General features: G+C 39.6%; 1 protein-coding gene and 1 pseudogene across 2 annotated transcripts in view; one reads left to right on the top strand and one right to left on the bottom strand.

Annotated features, from left to right (window-relative positions):
* Window positions 1-12,675, top strand: part of LOC132490817 (ubiquitin-conjugating enzyme E2 E2) — a 350,790-nt gene that overhangs the window by 116,328 nt on the left and 221,787 nt on the right. The window lies entirely within an intron of this gene.
* Window positions 4,197-5,463, bottom strand: LOC132491299 (elongation factor 1-alpha 1-like; annotated as a pseudogene).

Here is a 12,675-nt window from a genome sequence, read left to right on the forward strand (position 1 = left end):
AACTAGTGAATACAATAAAAAAGAAGCAGACTCACAGATAACAGAGAACAAACTAGGGATTACCAGCAGGGGGAGAGAGAAGTGGGAAGGGGTAATAGAGCAATGGGGAGTAAGAGGTACAAATTATTAGATATAAAATAAGCTACAAGGATATATACAACACAGGGAATATAACCAATATTTTATAATAACTGTAAATGGAGCATAACCTTTAAAAACTGTGAATCACTATATTGTACACCAGTAACTTATATCATATTGTACATCAACTATACTTCAGTAAAAATAAATAAATAAAGTTAAAAGAAAAAAGACCATTCATAAGAGTGGTGAATGTTTAAGTTCACCAGGATTCTGGAGGGGGAAAGGACAGATCTGGGGTTTCAGCACCGCCCTCTTCAGTTCTCCTGTTCTCCCCCATTCTGCTGCTGGAGGCTGTGTTTTGAATCAGAAGGGGTCAACATTGATAGGATTGAAGGGACAAGGAAGGGGGGCAGGTCAGGCAAGAGGGGAAGGAGAGGGAATTGGGAGAACAGTAGTGGATTTGGCCCCAGGCACAACAGGTTCTAGAATTTTAAAGTGGGGGGAAGAGAGGAAGTGCTTCGGCTGAGAAGCCTGTGTGCATGGCGAGCTGCAGGTAGGACAGTCACAGAGATGCCCCTCTGTCTGGACATATAACCTATAATTAATCTATACCTGTCTGAGTCATGCGTATTTTAGACAGGTCTGTAATCTTCTCAGAAAAATAACAGCATGAGTAGACTTGCTCAATTTTTCTCCTGTTCCAGTGATTTCACAGCAATACCTCTTTGCTCCCAGAAAAAAAGAAAGGTCTTGTAGCTCCACATTACCTTTAAATGTGCTTTTATTGTGTGCTTATCTGCACTACGGTCGTTCAGTGTACAGACCCCATGGTGCATGCACGATCTTTAAAATGGGGGAAACTATGTAAGGAAGTTAAATTAGGAAAAAAAGAAAAAAATCAAAACAGAGTACAAATAGCAAGGTTAAATTGAGTGCTGTTAACCCCCTGCTGACACCAACTAATAGTGCAGAAGCAACAGTGGGAATCTGAAACAGAGGTTAGTGTTGGGAAATTTCAGCTCATGACAGTTATAAATGAAATATATTGGCTAGTTTTTCTTCCTAGGGTATCCCTTTAAAGAAGAGTTCAAAGATGATACTCAGTGTATATCCGGTAGAAATAATAAAAACTAAAATAATATCTTAGTCTGAAGTACCCATTAGAATTCAGGTGAGCTTTCCCCCCACCTTTAGAAAAGTAAGATGTAACTTACATAGAGCAAAATGTGTAAACGTTAAGTTTTATTTATACATCATACAGCTCAGTGACTGTTAAGATAGGAATAAACCCATGTGATCATCAATCAGACCAAAGTTCTGGACATTATCACCATGCCAGAAAGTTCCCTCATGCCTCTCAAAACCATGTCTGTTATTATTCAGAAGTTTGATTCTCTACTTGTTCTCAATTCGCCTCCAGTTCTATGTGAACGACCATATCAGTGTTACAGTCACAGGCTTGTTGCATGTAGTTGCAACAAGCAATTGCCTCCTCTCCCCAGTGTGTTTCCAGAGCACTTCTCTTCTGCTGTTGGCCTCATTCTCTCATACCCAGTTAAATGGAAAACAGCTCTTATTTTATGGATAAGTAGGTAATTAAATAACAGTGACATAGTTGCCTTAGCAGAAAACTTGCTACTTTGAGAATATGGGTAATTGAGAAAATCTGACAACAAATCAGTGACATTGAATGAAAAATATAAAATATCCATAATACTGTATGTAAGGTATAGGTATTTAACATCTTAAAACACCATTCATTAAAGATATGTTCATAACTGGTTGTAGATTTCATCACATAGAAAAAGTGCTAGTGACACTCTCATTTAATAACTAGTACATCTTTTGAAAACTTAAAATTTTATAAGCAATAGCCACATTGATTCTTTTTTTTTTTTTTTTTTTTTGCTGTACGCGGGCCTCTCACTGTTGTGGCCCCTCCCGTTGCAGAGCACAGGCTCCGCAGCCATGGCTCACGGGCCCAGCTGCTCCGCGGCATGTGGGATCTTCCCGGACCGGGGCACGAACCCGTTTCCCCTGCCTCGGCAGGCGGACTCTCAACCACTGCGCCACCAGGGAAGCCCGCCACATTGATTCTTCTTTTCTGCTTTCACTTCTCCTCTCTTCCCTTTTATGAGAAAGTTACGCTCAGGAAGTTTTTGTTTGCCTGTTCATCTTCCTCCTGGCATCTTCCACTGGAGGCGTTCTCTGGTTGTCTTCACCTCTTTTTCTTCCCATTTCCAGAACTCAACAACATCTTTTCTCTCTATATTCAAATGAATCCAGTAGCTCCACCTCCACCACTGGTGGAGCTTAGGATTTCCTCATTCCACAACCCGGTCCTTAAATATCAAAATGCCGTCCTCACAGCTCCTTGTTTTCTCACCATATCACAGAGCACACCTATCCATTCTTCCTTTCACACCCTTCCTATGAAAATATAGTAAACATTTATTTAGAAAGCTTTTAACTATCATGAATTTGATTCTGTCCTATTTCCTGGAATACTTTATATAGAAAGGCTGCATATAAAAAACCAGGGCATTCTGTTCCTAGATTCCCGTGTGGGGTTTACTTTGTTTTAAATTTAGTCCGTTTCTTTAATCATCTAAGTGAACACTATTGTCTATAGCCAATCCATTTCCACATTTTGGGGGTTGATGATTAGCTGCTGGGTAGTAGGGCCAGGTGCCCACTGCCCTCAGGGTGAGCACAGCCTCACTGGAGTGAGTGCCACAGGAAAGGCCTTGACAGCGATTCAGGACAGGGACAAACTTAGGACAAAGACAGGAAAGGAAATCTGGCAGGAAAGTAATGTAGAGCTGTGAAAAGACAAAAAGTTGTACAAAGAATGTAGACAGGTTAAGAGAAAAAATTAACGATGCAGGGTCATTAGGTTCACTGAAACAAAGCAAAAGCAAAACAAAACAAACCCTGCTTTTTGAAAACTAAAAATAGAGTTACCATATGATCCAGCAATCCCATTCCTGGGCATATATCCAGAAAAAACTATAATTCAAGAAGATACATGCACCCCTATGTTCATAGCAGCACCATTCACAATAGGCAAGACATGGAAACGACTGAAATGTCCATCAATAGATGAATGGATAAAGAAGATGTGGTACATATATACAATGGAATATTACCTAGCCATAAAAAAGAATGAAATAATGCCATTTGCAGCAACATGGATGGACCTAGAGATTATCATACTAAGTGAAGTAAGTCAGACAAATACTATATGATATCACTTATATGTGGAATCTAAAATATGACACAAATGAACCTATCTATGAAACTGAAACTGAATCATGAACATAGAGAACAGACTTGTGGTTGCCAGGGGTGGGGGTTGGGGGAGGGATGGACTGGGAGTTTGGGGTTAGTAGATGCAAACTATTATATACAGGATGGAAAAACAACAAGGTCCTACTGTACAGCACAGGGAACTATATTCAATATCCTGTGATAAACCATAGTGAAAAGAATATGAAAAAGAATGTATATATATATATATGTATAATTGAATCACTTTGCTGTAGAGCAGAAATTAACACAACATTGTAAATCAACTATACTTCAATAAAAAAATTTAAAAAGTAAAAGTAAAAAAAACCCTGCTTTTGGTTAAAAAAAAAAAAGATGAGGAAACAAAACATGGAAGAGAGCAGAAACGTGTTCTGGGGGCTGAGTTGATAGAGCTTTTGAGAAATTTTCACAGGTCTAAAATGGTAATTAACAATGGAAAGAGCTTGTATTTTCCACTTCCTACATGATGCTATTAGTATCTAAAGAGGCAACAGATATAAAATATCTAAGAGATTTGGGAGGATTGTTTTCCTCATTAAACTTTTTGTTTTAATGGGTCTCAAAATTCTATGACAGATTTTTGGTCAGGTTGTTTCCATTAAAAAGTACTGATTTAAAAAAGTAACAACTTAAAACGGCCACATTCACAAACAAATGGTCCACAAAACACTCTCCTTTTCTTCTGAAAGCTTAATGGTGAACTATAATCATTAACCACTCTTTTACTGTTAAACTTAAATGGCCAGTTGAGAGAAACAGCTCTGAGACCGTTCTTCCACCACTGATTAAGACTAGGGTGGCAAGTATTAGGGGTAATATTCACTTAGCCTTCTGAGCTTTCTGGGCAGACTTGGTGACCTTGCCAGCTCCAGCTGCCTTCTTGTCCACTGCTTTGATGACACCCACAGCAACTGTTTGTCACATGTTACAAACAGCAAAATGACCCAGAGGAGGGTATTTAGAGAAGCTGTCAACACACATGGGCTTGCCAGGAACCATATCAACCATAGCAGCATCACCAGATTTCCAGGATTTAGGGCCATCTTCCAGCTTCTTCCCTGAATGGCGATCAAGCTTCTCCTTCAGCTCAGTGAACTTGCAAGCGGGGTGAGCTGTGTGACAGTTGTGCACAGATGCATGGCCAGCACTGATTGGCCCTGCATGGCTCAGGATAATTCCCTGAGCCATGAAGCCACCTGCTTCCATTTGTGGGTTCTTTTGCTGTTAACAGCCATGTTGCTGTTGCCGTGATGAACATCTTTGCCAGACAAGTTCTTGACATTGAAGCCCACGTTGTCCCCAGGAAGAGCTTCACTCAAAGCTTCATGGTGCATTTCAGCAGACTTTGTTTCAGTTGCAAAGTTGGCTGGAGCAAAAGTGGCCACCACACTGGATTTGAAAGCACAAGCCTCCATGGGGACAGTACCACCTTTGCCACCAATTTTGTAGACGTCCTGGAGGGGCAGATGCAGGGCATGTCAGTTGGATGTGTTGTTGGCAGGATGCAGTCCAGAGCTTCAAGGAGTGTGGTCCCACTGGCATTCCTGTCTTTACCAGTGTGTTCCCATCCCTTGAACCAAGGCATGTTAGCAGTTGGCTCTAGCATGTTGTCACCATTCCAATCAGAATGTGGCACAAATGCTGCTGTGTCAGGGTTGGAGCCTGTTTTCTTAATGTAGGTGCTGACTTCCTTAATGATTTCCTTGTTTTTCTTCTGGCTGCAGGCTGGCTCAGTGGAATCCATTTTGTTAACACTAACAACTAGTTGTTTCATACCCAGTGTGTAAGCCAGAGGAGCATGCTCACAGGTCTGCCCATTCACCTGCTTCAGATTCACCAGTGCCTGCATCAGCAATCAGAACAGCACAGTCAGCCTGAGATGTGCCTGCCATCATGTTTTCGATAGTCTCTGTGTCCTGAGGCATCAGTGATGGTCACATCACACTTGCTGGTCTTGAATTTCCACAGGGAGATATCGGTGGTCATGCTACACTCGTATTCAGCTCTCAGTTTATCCAAGACCCAAACATACTTGAAAGAGACCTTTCCCATCTCCAACAGCCTGGTTCTCAAAATTTTCAATAGTTCTTTCGTCAGTCCCATCACATTTGTAGATCAGATGGCCAGTGGTGGTAGATTTGCCCAAATCTGTGTGTCCAGTGAAGATGGAGTTTTTTTCTTTCCCATTTTGGCTTAGATTTGTAGTGGTTTCTTATGACACCTGTTGTGGCAGTAAACCTCTTGCAAAAAAATGAAAGGATTTTCTTTAAGGTGATATAACGTTAACCTAAAATTAATCTGAAATTCCCAGTGTAGAAGGTTGATTTAGGGATTGGGAGCCTAAATAAATACGACTATAGCTGCAATTACACTAACTAGGCTAGAATTGAAAAAGATCGGTCCTCATGCTTTGTAAAAAGATCACTGGATGCAATGAAAGTGGAATTTCTCCCTTCTGTACATTGCTACCCAAGTAGGCAACTCAAGGGACCTTAATGCCTGCCTCTAATGCAAGACAGACTGCATTCAGAGCAGAAAACCAGACCTGATGGCTGGATGGCTGGCTTCAGCATGGAAGTTCCCCCATTTCTAAGACCATATGCCAGAAGGATGCTCAACGCCTCAGCAGGTCTGGTAGCTCATGGCGCTGGAGAAACAACCATAGCGCCAGTCTCTGGGGACATGTTACACCAAAACTAAGATGGTATGTACATGAACCGATAATTCACAGGAATCGGACAGCTTTCAAGGGCGTAATCCCATTATTTTTCTTAGGAGAGAGTGTAAGAAACCAAAAGATCTAAGCCTGAAAGCTCAGTGACACCTTATGGCTCTATCTGTGAAATGTATCATTATTTGGTTATTCATGCTAGAGGACAACAGTTTTTTAAAAAACCAAGGCAATAAAGCAATAACTTCTGAAGTTTTACTCATCTTAAGAGGCATTTTTCTAGGAATGCCGTTATTCCTGGGACCACAGAGTTCTATGTGCCTGACCTAACAGGCTAATTTTAGACTGCTTCCTCCTCTACTGTTTGATGTTGAAGAGTCTTTTTTTTTTTAAACAATAAAAACAGCATCTTTGACCAAAGGCCATGATCAAAGCTGCTCTTTGAATGAGAAATAAAACTTTCAAACAACTGAAAATTTACCATCTGAAATTCCAGATTCTGCAGTTATAAAAGAGTAAAATATCTGTATTTCCTCCTTCAACTCATGAATATATCAAAGCTGAATCTTGTAATTCTAGAGTAATGGGTTATAGAAAAATACACATTGTAAAATAACTGCAATTCCAGTGGCAATCACAAGTTCCATTAAATAGACACTTTTATAATAATAAGCTGTTAGTATTAGATTTACTTCATGAGGTCAGTTAGTTTTTTAAAACACTACTATATTTTATGAGGTTTGTTTTAGAAAGCTAATTTCATTAATTCCACATCTTTCCTTCCCTTTTGAATCTTGAATCGGCTGAGACAGGAGTATGTATTTGTGGAATCTCTCTCAATAACAAACAGGAGCAAGAAACATTTTTACCAGTTTCTTAATAGACAAAGTATATAAAAATCTAGAAATGTATTCCTACAACTGTGGACTGATCAAGTTTTTATGAATTTCATATTATATGCACCAAAAACTGTATTTAAACTCTGAAGTGGATGCTTCTTTACACCAAGGAAAGACATTGTATTGCAGAGCACAAACGTGAGAACTAGAATGGCTTGTCTTAAACTGTTAAGACACTCCCCACCTGTGTGAATTTCCTCAGTTCCCTTCTCCATGAAGTCAGGATGATTGACACTAACCTTGCTGGGTTGTGGGAAGGATTACTCTATATACTGCCATGTAGAGCGCCTGCGCAGAGTAGGAGCTTCACAAATGTCAGCTGTCACCACCATCATCATCTTTTTTCATAATCTAGCTGGTTTCTGTGTTAGGATTATAATTTTTATAAAGTGAGTTCCATACATAATGATAAAAATAATTAAAAGAGATTAAATGAAATGTTCTGTTAGGTGTTAAGAAATATACCATACCAGTTCCTACAATTAAAAAATACGAAAAAATACATAGGGAAACAAAAGCCATAACAAAATGAAAATCCTAATGAAGTGACCACTGACAAAATTAGTCCTAACACAAACATTATTTCTGTTTAATACCAGTGTCTATCTGTATGCTCATCCTGTCAAAGACTGGTTTCTCAACAAATACAAGGCAAGTTCAATTAGACTATAAAGTGAAACTGGAAATTATTTAGATTTCATGAAATGAATTAAAATGATGAAGAACTGCTGAGATCACATTCCAAACCACCAATAAACGGGAAAGCCAACAAGGATGACAACAGAATAGTTCTGACGAGTGACTTGACTGTCAGAGGACTGAGAGAGGCCCTTGGAAAAACTGATGAAGCACCTTAATATTTTTTGTAAAAATGATGTGTTTATTATACTGTAAAAACCAAATATGCAGTAAAAAAGTTAATAATGTGTTGTCAGGCATACAAAAAATCATGCCAATAAAACACTCAATTTTCAGTATCCTTCTAATTAGAACACTGTTTCAGTTGTAGTAGAGATTTTCTTAACTGAGTTAAAATCAGGTTATTTTTCTATTCTTTGGTTTATTTTTTCACAATTTACTCTGTTTTATCCTAGTTTTCAGTGATTGCACTTTAAGGAGCCTTTTCATGGAATTATCCTCAGAGAATAAGTATCTACTATATATGAAATAAAAGTTTGTATAAAAATTATTAAAAATTTTAAATTACATAAAGTGATACAGATGGTTCTCTGTATTACCCTTGCTTAATGCTCAAATAGATGATTTTATATAAAGTGGTTCTATGGTTATAGTATAAAGAATATCCAACAATATCTTCAATTTATAAAAAGGAATTTCTTCTGAGGAATTCAAGTTGCTTCCTACAAAATTTACAAATTGACCCATCTAGAGCCTGAAATAACTCTTAATTTTATTTTTCTTCTCTAGCAAAGACTAACAGACTAAAATCCCAGAGGAATGACCATGGTAAATCCCAAGCTAGTAATCTTTCCAAATATAGTTACACCTCATTTATCCGACACCACTGGAGAATGAAGTATTAGCTGGAAAATCCACCATGATTCTGAAGCTGGTCTTGACCACTTCCTCAGGAAAACTTCATCATTCTTTCTTCTGGCCTCCTTAGTAGTATCTAGAACACACCCGATAACAGTAATATTGTATTTGAATTATTTGCTTATGTGTTTATTGAACCATTACATAGCAGACTCTTTGAGGACGAAGAACGTGGTTTTTAGTCATCTTTGTGTCCACAGCACTCAGTACAGCTCTGGCACACAGTAGAAAAGCAATTAATCTCTGTCCCATAAGGAAGAGGGGAGGTAGGGAGGAGGAAGGACTCAGACTTTTTTTTTTTAACAGAAATCTTTCTAAATTACAGCACTCTCTCCTTTTTCCTAACAGAGTGAACTAAACACGCTTGTTCAACTTTTTTGGATGGCAGAGGGCCGTGGTCGGGAACACTATCCCTCTGTGCTATAATAAAGATGCTTTTCAGTGCTCTTCAGACTTCTAGGTTGATCTTTCCAGGAATTCATAACTGTGGCGGGATGAAGTGGGGATTCCCCTTGTAATTGGCAGGAGGAAAAACCAGGTACCTAAGCATGTGAAACCTGCCACCTTAACCCGGAAGACAGTCCTGGACCCAAGTAAGGTCCTGGCTCCATGGCAGCTCAGAGGTCTTTCTTTGTATTCCCACGTTCAGAGTTTAGAAAGTTAGTTCACATTTAATTCCGTTATCTGTGTTTCATAAAACTTCCCTTTCTAAATACGTTGGAATTCCAAATTTTCCAAGTGTTCTCAAGAGGCAAGTGTAATTTTTGAATCAATTAAAATGCTTAATTATGTAAAAACCAAAACCATCTTAGTGCTCACTGAGAATTACACAAAGATAAAAGCGTGTCATTTTGCAGTGTCCGGAGAAGGGCAAAAATGAAAAGTTCGGTTTCTTAAATAGTAGTTGTTAACAGCTACAAATGTTTATTTTGTAGATCAAGGTCCATTTCAAATATGCTACCATTAAAGCAGTTTCCAAAGTCCACAGATAACCGTTACAAAGGTCAAGAGAAGTTATTTAGACATTACTTGTCATTTAGTTCCAAAAGGAGGGAATGACTAGATAGTGCTTTGTTCTCTCAGAGAAGGAACTTGCACAGTGGGCTACCACCAGCCCATTCATGCCTGACTTAGGCCCGAGGAACCGGAACCGAGGTGATCTCTCCAGGGTGCACGGCCGGGTTACGAGCCTACCTGTGTCCGTCCACACCCCCCAAGCCTGCCAGGATTGTGTCTCTCAAAGCAAGTACTACACTTGAGCTGGCAGGACCAGTGCTCCGCCACTACGTGTAGCAACACCACGATCCTGAAACAGTGCAAGAAACATGAGCAGAGACACAAAAGTCGTAACTTGTCCAGAGTCTGTGAAAAGCAGCAAAGCGTGAGCTCTGAAAGAAATGTGAGACTGACCATGCTGAATAGTTGAAAGAAGCTGAAGGCAGAGCGGGATCAGGTACGGCTCCTTCACCATCAGTTCCTTTGTCCCTGGCACTTCCACCCCCTCCCAAAGCACAGAAACAGCAAAGCAAAAGGAAAAGAACAAGCACGAGGGTTCAGATTTTGCTTCTAAAATTTAGTGTCCTTGGGCAGTTTATTGACTATATCTGAGTCTCAGTTCTCACAGGGTTACAATGGGATTAAATGAGATACTGTGTGTAACAGGCAGGGTATTGTGCCCAACATAGGCAAGCACTCGATCCAGGATGGTTTGTGGCACATTAACTTAGAGTATGATGTGCTTTTTTGCTTTTCTTAGAGACAAATGATTAGGTATTTAAAGACCTGTTTTCAGTTCCCTTGTGATATTCTGACAGCTACTTTGAAATAAAAGAGATAGATATAAACAAAATGAAAGTGATCTTGTAAGCAAGACATTGTCTTTAACCATATAATTTAATAAATCACTTTGTAATTTATAGTTATAGAACAAGTGTATCAATTTGATTCTGACAGACTCATGTCCTTAAAAAAATCCTAAAATACAAGTGTCAATTATTCAGTTTTTTACAAAGGTACTTACTGATACTGTCCATGGAGCTATTCAAAACTCATTTTCACCCCTTCTTTTATTTATTTTATTTTTATTTTATTTTTTTTCTTTTTGCGGTATGCGGGCCTCTCACTGTTGTGGCCTCTCCCGTTGCGGAGCACAGGCTCCGGATGCGCAGGCCCAGCGGCCATGGCTCACGGGCCCAGCCGCTCCGCGGCATATGGGATCCTCCCAGACCGGGGCACGAACCCGTATCCCCTGCATCGGCAGGCGGACTCTTAACCACTGCGCCACCAGGGAGGCCCTCACCCCTTCTTTTAAAGAGGTTTGTTATATAAAATATTTTATCACGACAAACGTATTACATGTTTCTACACTAATTTCATTGGCAGAGCTTAGTGAATTTTATGACCCATGGTACACAAAACTTGTTAAAAAAAACTTACTGTTTATATTTTGCTCTAAGACGTTGATTCAGCAAGGCAGAATAACTACACTGTTGTATACCATATGGGCATTTTAACAGAGCTTTCTGTAAAAAACAGCTCGTAGCTAATTCAGAACCCCACAGAACAACAAAAACCTACCGGGAGTATATAAATATTTTTCCAAGTGGTCCTGCCATCAGTTTTGTGTCTCTTCTTAAAACAGATTTGCTTCTGTCTTTGAAGATGCAACAGTTTCAGAGGAGGACTTTCTACCTAAGTATAGGTGACATATGTTTAGGAATCAAGAGTCAGGCAGTGTTGCTAGAGTCATATCACCCCCCAGAGATAGAAACCTTCGGTGTCTCTAGTTCTTGTTCGTTCTCTCTCCATTCAGTATATTTATTTTCTGAAAATCGTCCCTGGTGATTGAGAGCACTCATGTAGAATTAATGGCTTTAGTGGAAAGGCTATGCTCCCAGACTCCTCAAATCTCTTTGGAATGTAATTTCACATATACAACTAAAACAGATTAAAAAAATCCTAAATCTCCCTGTTATAATGGGTACTATTGGGAATTGAGAAGGAATCAAATACTTAAATATTTTCTGTGGATATGCTTGCAGTCTCATTTGTGTGTGTGTATATACATATATACACACACATGTACACACTTCTCCGGGTACTGGCATTCTCAGGACTCAGTAAATGAAAGCTGGCCCTTTAGAGGAAGGAATTAAGTAAGTGATCAGCCAACAGGTAAGAAAAAAAGCACTTAGGGTAACAAACACTGTTACAGTTTCTTGCTTCTCAGAAGTCAGTATCAGCACATCAACTTTTCATTGCCCAAGCAAGGTGTGCTGATGACTTAGTATTTATCCATTCTGGTTCCCTATTCCTTCTGGTCCATGGAAGGATTATGCTTTTCCCCTCCTTGCAGTTGAGTAAGACCGAGAGACAACTTCTGGCCAATGGGATTTGGGCCAGATGAAAGCCTTTAATTGCTAATTCGAGACTCTCCCCTCTCTCCTTCCCTGCCATGGCAGTCATGGTAATAAGTTCAAAGCAGCCTGGATTACTAAGCTACTGACATAGGAGTCATAGCCCAGGAGAATCACACTGGTACACAGTCTCTATGTGCAGTGAGAAAAACCCTTGCTCTGTTCATTACTGAAGTTTTGATGTTTGTTATGCCGCACAACTTAGCCTGTACTGATTGATAACAGAGATTTAGTGTTTGTTTTTCCTCGGAGGCCTAGTTCTGCAAGCTCCTTGGAGTTTGTGTGAGGTTTACTGAAAAGGGGAGATGAGTCTCAGGCAAACATTTTACAGGGTAAAGGTCCTCTACTCTTGATGAGGAGTCGAGGAAAACTTTTAGGGGATATTCAAGACAAAGATGAGGAGGTGAAGTCAAGGAATATACTTGGGTATAGGAAGAAATGACATAATCCACAAGAGTAAATTCTGGAGAAGAGTTTTCAGGGAACATATGAAAGTGAAGAATTTGTCTACAGTCAGTGTCAGTCTGACATGAGGATAAAGTCTTGGTTCTAACCTCACATCCCTCTTTGACTTACCTAACAGCACTTAACCGCAGGCACAGTCTCTGCAACTCTTGGGATTCATTTTTGAGCAAGCATGCAGTATTTGTCTACTTCACAGCCAAGATTTCTTTGTTAACAGTGACTCTTGCTCTGTAGGTGGCTGTCTAGCTCAAGCCCTTGATCATCTGACTAC

This window comes from Mesoplodon densirostris, chromosome 5 (genome assembly GCF_025265405.1).
Source record: "Mesoplodon densirostris isolate mMesDen1 chromosome 5, mMesDen1 primary haplotype, whole genome shotgun sequence".
In the NCBI taxonomy this organism is placed as follows: Eukaryota; Metazoa; Chordata; class Mammalia; order Artiodactyla; family Ziphiidae; genus Mesoplodon; species Mesoplodon densirostris.